We start from the raw sequence: 12189 nt of genomic DNA, 5'->3' as shown, positions 1-12189 counted from the left end.
GTTTTTCCCCCCCGTTTCCTTCCTGTATTCAAAACTGCCAACTACAAGAGGGTGCTTCTGGGTGACGAGACCTTTCCGTCCTTATACCGCGACGGATCAATTCTCCACGAGCCAGAAATTGGGACTGCACGGGCAAGGATCATCCGATCCGCTCACCATTAACCTTCCCGTTTTCGAGGTTCGAACCACCGTAATACCTGGATTACATCACTACATCGTACAGGTTCATTTCTACAAGAGACGGTCAAATGTTTTAAATTAAATTATATTAGATTGAATTGCATTAATTCAAAATGTACGAAATCGACAATTAAATGTATGAGAAACGAACTTGTAGAAACAAACTTGTAAAAACGAACTTCTCGGTCGTAACGTAACTTGTAGAAATGAAGTTGTAGGATCGCTACTTGTAGAAACGAACTTCTAGGTATCGGCACTTGTAAAAACGAACTTGAAGAAGTGAACTTGTAGAAACGATAGCCTCTCGTTAACGCTCTTCGAAACGTGCCTCAAGTGCCTCAATCATTGTTCCAGAAGTTTTGTGAAGCCGCAAAAGGTCAAGATTAGGACTCTGCACGAATCATAACTCATCAATAGCTAAAATAATTTCACGCTGATTTTAAAAGGACTGCGAAGAACACCGACTGTAATGATTAACCTCTTGATAAAAGTGCCGACTGATCTGTATTACAGTAGCTAAAACTGTAATTTATATTGTTGTGCTTGAGGTGAGGTGTTTAGGGTCTAGCCGAGTTCTTCTTGAATTTAGTTTAAGGAGGAACGAGAAGGGAGTAACAAAGCCCGGGTCTTGTTGGGAGTAGAAGAAGGACCCTGGAGGATCTGGAAGAGAAGAAGGCGACTGAGTAGTTGGCGCCGATTAAGCAAATCGCATTATAAGTTGGTAGATGGTATAGGTGGGTAAGACGACTGGCTGCTGCACCAAACTCCTCGTTCACTTTATATACATTAAGACGAACTCGTTCGAGAGCATCCAGTCAGCCAGCCAGTCTGCTGCTCAGTTCAGCAGCACCACTTGAGACATTGGGATGCGAAAACTGTAACAAACTTCTGAAATCACTCATCCCCAGCTCTTTTCCACGGATGATAATTGTTTAATTGAATTTATCCAACAATGGCACCAGATTTGTCAAGTGTCACGATAATTCCAGCGTGGCCGGATGGGGAGAAGCTTTCTAGCTCTCTTTACTGTCTTAACGGCAGCGTCTGTCTCTCCTGTACGAATCGAAAAAGTTGGCAAGTTTTAAGGAACTGTTGGAGGGGGCAGGGTCGGGGAAAAATGTAATTACTTGGCTCGTTCCTCCCCTCATTTCTCTCCCCGGCATCGGATCGGCGACGCCGAGTGACGTCCGCGCGACGTCGCGGATTAAGGAGCCTGCTCGGCGTCGCGACGTTTACTTTTTCGTCTCTATTCGGGAATTAGCCGGGCGTAAAAGTAACTCGATTCCATGGGTAGTTAGCGACGGGAATCGCGTACCTAATGCGGCCGAGTCATAAGTTGGAAAGTTCTTCTTCTCCTTCTTCTCCTTCTTCTTTCACCTCTCTCTCCTCCCCTCTTATAACGCAGGGCCAGGGGTGACGCCCCCCGTCCTCGAACTACGCGAATATGCGACTGCAAGAAAGAGTCGTCCAATATTTCAACCCGTCCCACTTCCCACCCATCCACAACCCCGTCGACGATTCCGCACCGACTATCGCTACCGACCACTTGAAATATCTTGTCGCGGTAACGAAACTTTTCAACTACGGTACGTGCACCCGCCTTCCCTTATACATACGTGCTCGGTTGGAAACATGCTGACGTTTACTTCCAAGCCGTTCGACATTCCTCCAACTCTTTCACCAGAGATAACGCCACGCAGTCTCCCGACGGGGTGTCAAACAGTAATTCCAATCTTCAAACGTATAACCGCTTTGGTGGACTGAAGAAAGTGCAGCGGGAGGATTTTACAATACTTTTTTCCTCTCATTCACCAAGAGAAAGTTCTATTCGTCTCCCTTGACTTCCTTCAAATGATACTTGGGTTTGAAAAGCTGGAAAGAAAAATCATAGCTATATATTTTTTCCCACTGAAATTTAGCAAATTTTTAACAAATTACGAGAAAACTCACTTACCACTTCTATGCCAAGCCTTTTGATGTGCGAACCTCGTGCAGACTTTACTCAAAATGTTAGGTTAGGTTTGACTTCAATACAATTGGGTTCAGTTACGAATGAAATCGGCTTCATTTCTGACAAGCAAGAAATCATAATATCTATGCTGGAATTCACTGTTTACGGTATTAGACAATTGTGTTCAAATATCTGTGACGAAAACGATAATGTGCAAAGAATGTATCACGTATGTTTGAAGATACAGTATCGCTGGCAGCTTTTTAATACCATTTGTTATTTTCGAGCCAGCTTAAATCCGCGGTTGTGTAAATTAACCCTGAGGACGAGGAACAGTTCTTGACAGTCGTATCGTCGATCTCTTTCTCGGCAGCACCCTGTGAGTATAAGCTTAGGTACCGAGCCGAGTCCTTTGTCACTCTGACCTCTAAATTACCGCCAACCCGTTCACTCCACTCGAATGCCGCGACTGCTGGCCTGTGAGAATAAGGGGCGCAAGAGAGGGCGGGGGTGCTAAACGCTCACCGCCAGGACTAGACCGACCATCCCTTGAATCGCGGGGGTGGGACGAAGCTCAACCGAAGCCGCGGGCCGCTGGCGCCAACTCGGCGCGTCGCGGCGCCACGTGGCCACCCCTCGAACCCACCTCTCCTCCCCTCCCCTCCCAACCCGACGTTTCTTCCGCCTCCCTTATTCCCATGACCCTAAGGGACTCCGACGCCACTCACACTCTCGGCCTCCTTACCTACGTCTTCGATGTCTGATGTCATTCAGAGGGTGCGCATCTTGCATCCTTCACAACGACTGACCGTTATCAGGCAAAGTACACATCACACAAGTTATTGCTTCGCATGACTTCAGGTGTATTCGTCGTATCTTCTAACATGATTGGCCTGTTTCTGAGCTAGTCTAGGGGACTATTTAGTCGAAATAATATAGACTTTTTGGTGAACTACAACGGATCAACTAACAAGTGAACTGGACTGACTTCTCTTGATTTTGCCTGACTGCAATAGACTGTTACTCCAGTTTTGCGGACATGTATCTGAGACACAAAAAGTGGCATTCAGTTTACTTGGTACTCATTAAGTGACAAGTGAAATTTGAATGACTTCAAAAAACTTTGTTATTCGAGTTTTAGGGACTAGTACACTTTATTGGCATACATAGTGACTTTCAGGTGAACTGCAATGATGACGGATTACTTCGCTGACTCGATAAGACTTCGCATTACTTCAACTGAACAAGTGACTAGTGAAAGTCACGTAACCTTATGACTTTGAGTGAACTGAAATAGCTTCCCTTGATATGAAAATACTTCATATAAGTCTTCGTGCCAATTGTACTACACAGGAACTCAATAATCGTTAACTAATCCCTCTTTTATCATAGCCACGAGAAACGAAACAACAATTATGATTTCGTATACAGGTATATGCATAAGTATAACATAGGATATGACGAAACCGAGCATTAAACGAATTCCCGTTGTTTCTTTTATTCAACAGTTTTTACTTCTGACCATTATTCATTTACGAATATTTGTACTTCGTTTTGCTCCCTTTCTTTTCCATGGAAAAAGAGGCGGAGAGTTTTCGGAGGTTTCTGTGCAGTTTGAATTACTTGAAAACCAATCCGTCTACACTGGGGAAAAAATATAGGAATCGAATTATAACGGAGGGGGAGATAGAGGGTCGACAATAATTTACGGTAGTGTCAATTTTTCAGAAATTAACCGCGTTACCCTTGCACCGAAAAGTACGTGCTGCTATAAATTTCCGGACGGTGGGAGCTTCGGTGCCGATCTAGAGAGGAATTGCCCGGTCGCGGGTAACAAACGCGTAACAACGTAACCGTAACGTAACGTAACGTCGCGTAATTCAATCGGTGGGGAATTTCCGCTAACGCGAATCTGAAATCTGATGTATTGATGCGAGTGGAAAATTTTCCCTCCATCCATCCATCTATCTATCGTATCGTATCGTTACATATTTGCAGATGATCTATACAGATGCATGGCTGCACCGACAATGCATGTGAATAAAATATCAGTGACGTAGGTACCTGTTCTTAAAATGGAAAACCTCGGAATCGACGTTGAAAATAATTTTGTAGCATCCTTTGTTTATTGATGTTCGAGTCTGATTTGCGGTAGGATTTGATCACCAGTCCTGAAAAAAGACCCAGGTAAAACGGCGAAAGGAGAGGGGAAAACGCGATTGAAAAATTGAGACAAGCTGCGAAGAGAGACGCCAGGGGAGCGTCAAGCGTCGCGGAAGGTGGACGGAGGGGGTATGAGGGAAAGAGAGGGGGCGGAAAATCTATTTTTAAGATTTAGCTACTCGGCGGCGCCCGACTCGACCACACGCGAACTTTGCAGCTCTGCAGCGACACGCTTGTACCGCGAATCGCGGTTCCGAACCTCGTAAATATGCCCGCCAAACTCCTTCTCCAACCCCTCTGTTTACGGGTCGACACTTGTGTGCGTACGCTTATGTACTGCAGAATTGCGAAAAGCGAAATCCGGTGACGGGAGAATTCTTATTATAAATTTTATTCCGTTTTCCATTTGCGCGGGGCTCCGGCCACTCCGTCTTGGGATACGCCACTGCATCCGTTCCGTAAGGCGAGATGAGATAAGAATAGGAAAGAAAGGAAACTGCGGGGGCTGTAGTCGCCCCCGTCATCTGCCTAGCAACCCTCGACCCCTTCGCGGTGCAGCTCGCTGATAGAAAATCCATGGTGTATCGTGTATTTTCAGCGGTTCAAAGCGCTCGAGCATTAGTGATATCCGTTTCAAATATAATCCTCGGTGCTTGTACACTGAGGGAAATTTTATGTATTATGGTTAGTTGGGAATTATAGTAAAGTCGGTACTGTTACAATAACGGTTTGAACTATATTTAATATGATTATACTTGTCGATTTATTAAATTTCCTGGTTATCGTCATCTTAAATCTGTTTGGTTCGCTACATTTTTTTCTATTGAATATGGTCGTTAAAAAGAATTTATTGTTTCGCTAACATCAAATTATACCAATAGTTGAAAGAAAATATTGTACGAGTGACCATAATGGTCACGGTTACAAAACTTGTGTCTCATTTTTTACCCAGAACTGTATTTTTCAACTATGGTAAAGAGTGAAAATAATTGAGGCCTGTGTAATAACAAAAACTCGAAATTTCTCTTGGTGCTTATAGGGTATGTCTTGCCAACTCGCGCAGCAATTATGGGACTCGATTGATGCACCGTATATAATTTTTTAGTCAAAATATCGACGAAAACGTAAAAACTTGGTAAAATTGAAAAACAAACATTTCCCATTGCATAAACGAATCCTGCAGCCAAATCTAAAAATCCTAGATAAAGCCCGCAGCTTTAGCATTAATTGGCGCTCTGAATTGGGAGAAGTGCAAAAACCGATTGCGAAATCTGAATCCATTAGTCGGGTGCTTCCACTTTTCCTGCGTTTTTCTTCCGGTACCCCCCCCCCCCCCCCCCCTGCTGCTAACGCCTCTTCACTCATATATGTATGTATATAGATTTGCAGACGCGTGAACGAACTCGTTCGTTCTTCCGTGACGTGGCGATCTTTCATCCCGAATTCACAGGCAGACGTGCTACTCGTGTGATTTTTTTTTTTTTTTTTGCCTTTTTTTCTCATTCGCTGCGCACTTGAACGCCTGAGTGACGATATTACGTGCGAATGGTTGGCCAAATCGCTCAATGTTAATTGTTTGAACTCTAAATTGAAAATTAAGAAACAAAACATCGGATTCTTGTTGAACTCCGTATTATGCAAATTACCCTGAGAAAAAATCGAAGGTTGAAATTTCCAAAATCCCGGGTTAAATTCATGGAAACTGTGCAGCGTTTCTTTTTCTCCGACGACCACTTCTAATAATCCCGCAGACAGCGATAATCAGCGGCGTCGCTGTTCACTGCTAACAGCATCGTTTATCAGCCATTGACATCAGCGTCGACACGTGACGTCACATAATGCCGGTCCGTCAGCAGTGAATGCCTCTTGCCTATCCCCATTTCGACTTTGAATCCACCTCGGTATACCTATACGTGTGTATAGTTATACGTAGCGTTGGAATCAAGTCATTCGAATTCGAGGCGAAACGTTCGCCCTTCGTTCTCTTCTACTCCTTAGACACTGTACACTGTACGTTGTGTGTGATTTTCATGTAACGGAAATCAACCCCTTCGTTCCTTTGTTCTCACAGGAAAAGAGAAAGTGGCAGGGGATTATGAAAGCTAGACATTTTTATGATAAATTTGCAAATCGAATTCAAAGTTCTACTAAGGAATGCTTTTCAACCTCGAAACAATGCCGCCCCTCGTATAGTGCGATTAAGGGCACTGTTGTCCTGACACAGAACGCGCTGGATCCGAAAAAAAGAAGAGATCAAAAAAAAGAAAAGGAGATAAAGTATAAACCTGCAAACGTAAGCGAATTCCCCTATGGCGAAACTTTTTAATATTCCAAATGAACAAGTCGCGGATTGTATTCCCGCGCCGCGGAGACGAGGGTAACTTTTTTTCGTATTGTTTTTTTGTTCTATTCCCGATAAATAGCTTGCCGAATCAAACCCTATATCGAATCAAAGTGTCGTTTATTGATACGAGCGGTCCTAAACGTCGGTCGAACTACGATCGTCGACGTGGTTATGGGGTTGGGGTTTGGTAAGAGTTTGTTCGTCGGTGGGCCGCGGATTACTTTTAGAAAAATTTTTCTGTACGTCTAAGCAGAGATCCAAGATTTAGATTAAGTTGAAATAAAAGTTTCCCTCTTAACCCCGAATCCCTATCAGTCCGCGAAATAGTTCCCTCGATCCAGTCTATAATACGCCGTTTCATACTGGCCGATAGGTTTCGTCTTAATTGCATCGCTTCCTTGATAGCCGTCGACCGATTCTCTCCGAATAATAACGCCGGAGATATCCTAAGTATCGGAAGACGCCATCTGCCGGCGGAAAACACGCGGCTAATCAGAACTCTCCGTATTTAGTTATGAAAATCGCTTTTCAAACCGCATTCAGACTTTGCCTTTTTTCGCAGCGATAAAATAAGGTGCTAACAGCTTGCCGAGAATCATTCGGCCTCTCTATACACGTGCAATTTGCTCCACACAATCAGCTGATCCTTCGGCCTGACGCCATCTTGTCCCGCCTCACGCAATCAATGCTATTTATTCCTGCTTACTCTGAGGGTTTGGAATATTTATACCAATCCTTGTGTCAGAATAATATTGATATTTATTTATCGATACTCATCAACACATTTTACCTAACAATTACGATAATAGAGCCGTAAATGCGTGATAATAATAATGAAGAATTGGTGTTATTTTTTCAGTTTCAGATGTACGCGGAGGGCTGCAGTGTAAGATCGTGGGAGGATTGGTTTGTGATAAAGTACAGTAGGTTATTTTAATTTTTTCTTCCATCGTCCGTTTTTGTTAATTTTTTTCAACATTTTTTTCCCCGACAACGATATAACCGCTGTATACGTACTTCAAAAGGAAATATAAATCAGCTTAAAATGCAGAAAAAAAGATGCCAGTCTACACACATACACCTATAAATAAATAAATACATATATGTATCTTATATATTCGATTAATTAGTGCAATTGGTGCAAAGATAACAGAGAAAAAGGAGAAAAGAAACCAACAACAACAACAATGACGAAAAATATTTAACTATACGTTAAATGTAATTTAGGATTCTTTTTTATAGGTGCTCAAATGGTAGTGGAATTAAATAATATAATGATAAAAAAACAACAACAACAACAACTAAACAAATAAAATAATATTTAATGTTAATGAAAATAGACGTAAGTGAATAAGAAACTAAGGAACTAAGTAAGTAAGTAGAATGAAGGATTGAGGGGGGCGGGAGGGGGGTGAAATTCGAAAAAAAAATAGAATAAAATAAAAAAAGTGACGCAATGTGAATTTCTTTCAACGCTACGTTAGATCCACTGCACGTCGGAATTTCAAATTCCCGATAATTTTATCTCCTCGAACTTCAATATCCGTTGATACTTCGTACCTCAAAAAGAGAAACCGTCGCAATGGATATTCTCGTAATCCCCGCGTTGAGCGTTTGAATATTGTTTGCAAATAAATATATCCGCTTGCACTATTGAGATTACCTAAACACGTTGCATACAATAAATTACACATGCACGCGTCGTATGATGTGTGAAACGTACGTATACTTGTGAAACCTGTCGTTCCATTCGTGACTCGTTTGTGTTTTTATTTTTATTTTACATCGTTGGCCTGACAAATTTCTAAACATACAATTAACAAGCGTACAACGAGACGTTATTACTTTTTATTTTTTTCAAATTTTTTTTTGCTTTTTTCTCCTCATTTTTATTGTCACCGATGACGACGAACGGTTTTCAAAACTTTACGTGTTACGGTTACTATACTATACATACGTACATACAATTTAGCGTTAGAAGAAAAGAAATTGAATATATATGTATATATATATACCTATATCATTTAGCATAATATACGTAACTACTGCCTATGTGTACCTGATGCGTACGTATGGGTTTACACGTTCGTTAGTGTTTTATTACCTATTTTTTCTTATTCCGATTTGGAGGGGGGTTGAGGGACGGACGCGAAGCTCCAAGTTTAACTGTCTTCTTCCGTCGACGAAAAGATTTATCGTGGAGAAAATTATCTTATAAGGAAATACTCTGCCATATGTTAAATATTATGCACATGCTCATATATATGTATATAAAATATATACATATGTATGCGATTGTACCTATATTGTATATTATGTTTTGAATATAAGAGACGGTGCGAATATCGAATCGCCCCTTAATTTACGAAAGGTTCAGCGATCGTGTAAACTGTAGTGAAAAAAGGAAGTGATTTCGATATAGTATATATACATATAAATATATAATATATTACTAATGTATATTATCATTATTTTTAGTTTTCTGTTGTTTTTTTTTTTTTGCTTTTTTTTTCATTAATGATCGTTCATTTATTCGTACGGGTACACAAATCAAGTCAATAATTTTAACTTTTAGACGCTCATTTTTATATAATACATACGTAAATACATATGCGCATGCATAGAAACATATACGTTAATACACGTTACACTTGCAATTATATTATCGTTATTCATGATGCTTCCCTGTGTATATTTTTACGGGAAACTGTGGTTTAACTCTAGTTATGCATTTTACATTTGTTTTTTCTTTTATCATCTTTGTTTTTATCAAATCCCCCCGACGGTTTATAAATACTGACGACGCAACAGGTATCGGTGAAAATCGGAAAGATCGACGATCTTTTGAAAAATCATTGCAGTCGATCGCTGAGAAGTATATTATTTCATTTTTATTCTTCAATTTATTTTTTCCATAGCATTGATGAATCTCGTGCGCGACAAAAAGAAAGAAAAAAAAAAAAAAAAAAAGTGAAGAAAACCAAACGAAGAACTAAGGAAACCATATAAAAATGAACAGATTACAATTACTGAAGTATCATTGCAATTATGTATTTTGTGAAATTCGATTATTGTACGCTTATTTTTCACGATGAAGATGTAGAACTCGGAACCTGCAGGCGATAGATTATAGGGAGAGAAAAAAACCGAAGGGGGGAAGGGAGGAAATAATTGGTGTCGCAATCAAAGCGTTTAACGTTGGCAAAATTGCAAAGTATATGCAAAGAAGAGTGACGATGATGATGATGACGACGTTGATGATGATTATACCTGTAGCGTAAAAATATTATACATAGAAAATTTTTTGCGGCATTCGCGTCAATGCAGCATTTAATGCGATATTCAATGTTATGCATACACACATACCTGTATAGAGTGATTGAGAAGTGGTAGAACAACGACGATGAAGATGGAAAGGGAGGATGAAAAATAAACAATAGAACGGAGGAAATGCCAATAGTTAGACAGAAATTATTTTACCCAATCAACAATGCAAGCGACCTCTTAGAATGGGAATATCGATTTTGATGCCCCATCTCACCCTGATGTTACATACGTACATGCATACAACGATCTCTGTTGTCCGAAACTAACCTCATATATACTAAGCTGTCGTGTGTATATGTATGTATTTACATTAGTCAGTTGAATTATACACATGTCTATACACATATATACATACGTATTATAAGTAGCCTAGAATTAAACGCTGTAATAGATAAATGAATAGTTATGATTCTGTATGATAAAAAAAATACGGGAGTATGTATATTATATATGTACACATATGTATATAGATATATATGTGTGTGTATGTGTATATATATATGTGTGGCGTACCATTATACATATAGGTGAAAGTGATAGGCACATTATTATTATTATTATTATTATTATTATTATTATTGTTGTTGTTATGACTACTACTACTACTACATCTACTACTATTATTATTATCATCATAAGTATATAATGAAATGTTAGACGTAATTGAATATTATAATTATATTAATATTAAAAAAAAAATCGATATAATTTTCAATATATACATACACGCATATACATAATAATATAATATACCTTAATTAAAATTATGATATATGATAAATAATTGTGGTGATCACGATTGTAACGTGTGGTGCAGGTGTTATTTTTGACAGTTAATAAAAACAATTTAAAAACGAAGAAAAGTAAGAAAACAAAACAATACAACACTGTTCACGATAGTGATCATTGAACGAGTAACAAAGTAATGTTAATTTTTTTCCTCCATCAACATTCATTTACTTACTTTAAATTTTCACTTCTTTCTCTCCCCCCCTTTATCTCTCTATCTATCTGTCTATGTCTCTCTTTCACTACCCTTTTTTTCTAACTTTTTTCAACCTGATGTACAAATACTGCATACACAACGTTATATCCAACACATACATATATATACATATATATACATATATATATATATATATATCAGATAATATATAGTATACGCTATATACATATATTATCTAAGGCTTGTGGTAGCTTAGGTTCCTTGTTACAGCCTGTTCAATATGTAGGAGAAGCATTGAATTTGAGCTTTAATGTTGTCCCGCACCTCCAAACTTGGCAATGAAAAAAAAATCTGACTGTGCGTTAACAGCGACGGTGAATTTTTGCCGCAAAAATTGGATGAAACGAAGAGCTAAAAATAAGTGATTGAATAAATGTTCCACAAGTTTTGCTGAATTAAAATAAATGGGGTATCTGTATAATACGTAAAAATTCATGATATGAAATATGGTGTATACACAGTATACATCAATTTCATCAAGTAATACGATCTAGCGTGGTTATTGATATTATTGCAAACTGAAACGATAATAATTATTATTATTGTTATTGTCGCGCGAGAACCCGTTTAATATGTTCTTTTGAAGAAAATTTACAGACAAAACGTTCCTTCATTTCCCGTTTCTGCTCGATCTCTTTCCATCGTAGTTGATGAGATCATATGCAATTTCAGTTGTACAAATATAAATATAGATATGTTTTTCACATGCGCAAACTAGCATGAGTATAACAATACGGATGACTTTAGACTGTACGTATTGAAATGGATTCTAACAAACTAGTTGAAAAACACGAAAAATGAATATACAAATTAGAGAGACAAAAACAACAATTTCAATAATGTAGAAGAATATTTTTTAAAGTGTTAAAAATCATTGCATATATATACATATATATATATATATAAAACTACCAAATACCTCGTAGCTATAAATTGAGACAGGAATAGCTTGTCGGTTGTCAGTAATACAATTACACGCGAACAATAATGCGTTCGCGCATAATTTCGGTAGTTATAATATTATTACTACATCATGTTATATCAAGAAAAAGTAATTGTTCTTGAGTTCTTACACGCAGCGTAGTTACGGAGGGAAGAGGGAAGGATGAAATTGAATAGAACGATCGCACATTTGAAAAAATATAAATATAAATGATCCGTCGGAGTATGTAATGTAATATCGGACAATGTAATGAAATTATATTGAATATACGTATT

At 38.8% G+C, this 12189-nt stretch overlaps 1 protein-coding gene across 1 annotated transcript in view; it reads left to right on the top strand.

The window, feature by feature from the left end:
• The window catches only part of LOC124408592 (forkhead box protein O), a 118821-nt gene extending 108751 nt beyond the window's left edge, over positions 1-10070 (top strand). Inside the window, exon 8 of the mRNA XM_046885623.1 lies at positions 7498-10070. The gene's annotated coding sequence lies outside the window, so the exon portion shown is untranslated. The remainder of the gene's footprint in view (positions 1-7497) is intronic.
• The last annotated feature ends 2119 nt before the right edge of the window (positions 10071-12189 follow it).

The sequence above is a fragment of the Diprion similis genome, chromosome 8, assembly GCF_021155765.1.
Source record: "Diprion similis isolate iyDipSimi1 chromosome 8, iyDipSimi1.1, whole genome shotgun sequence".
Taxonomy (NCBI): domain Eukaryota; kingdom Metazoa; phylum Arthropoda; class Insecta; order Hymenoptera; family Diprionidae; genus Diprion; species Diprion similis.
Note: the sequence above shows the minus strand (reverse complement) of the source record. Positions and strands in the feature narration are given on the sequence as shown.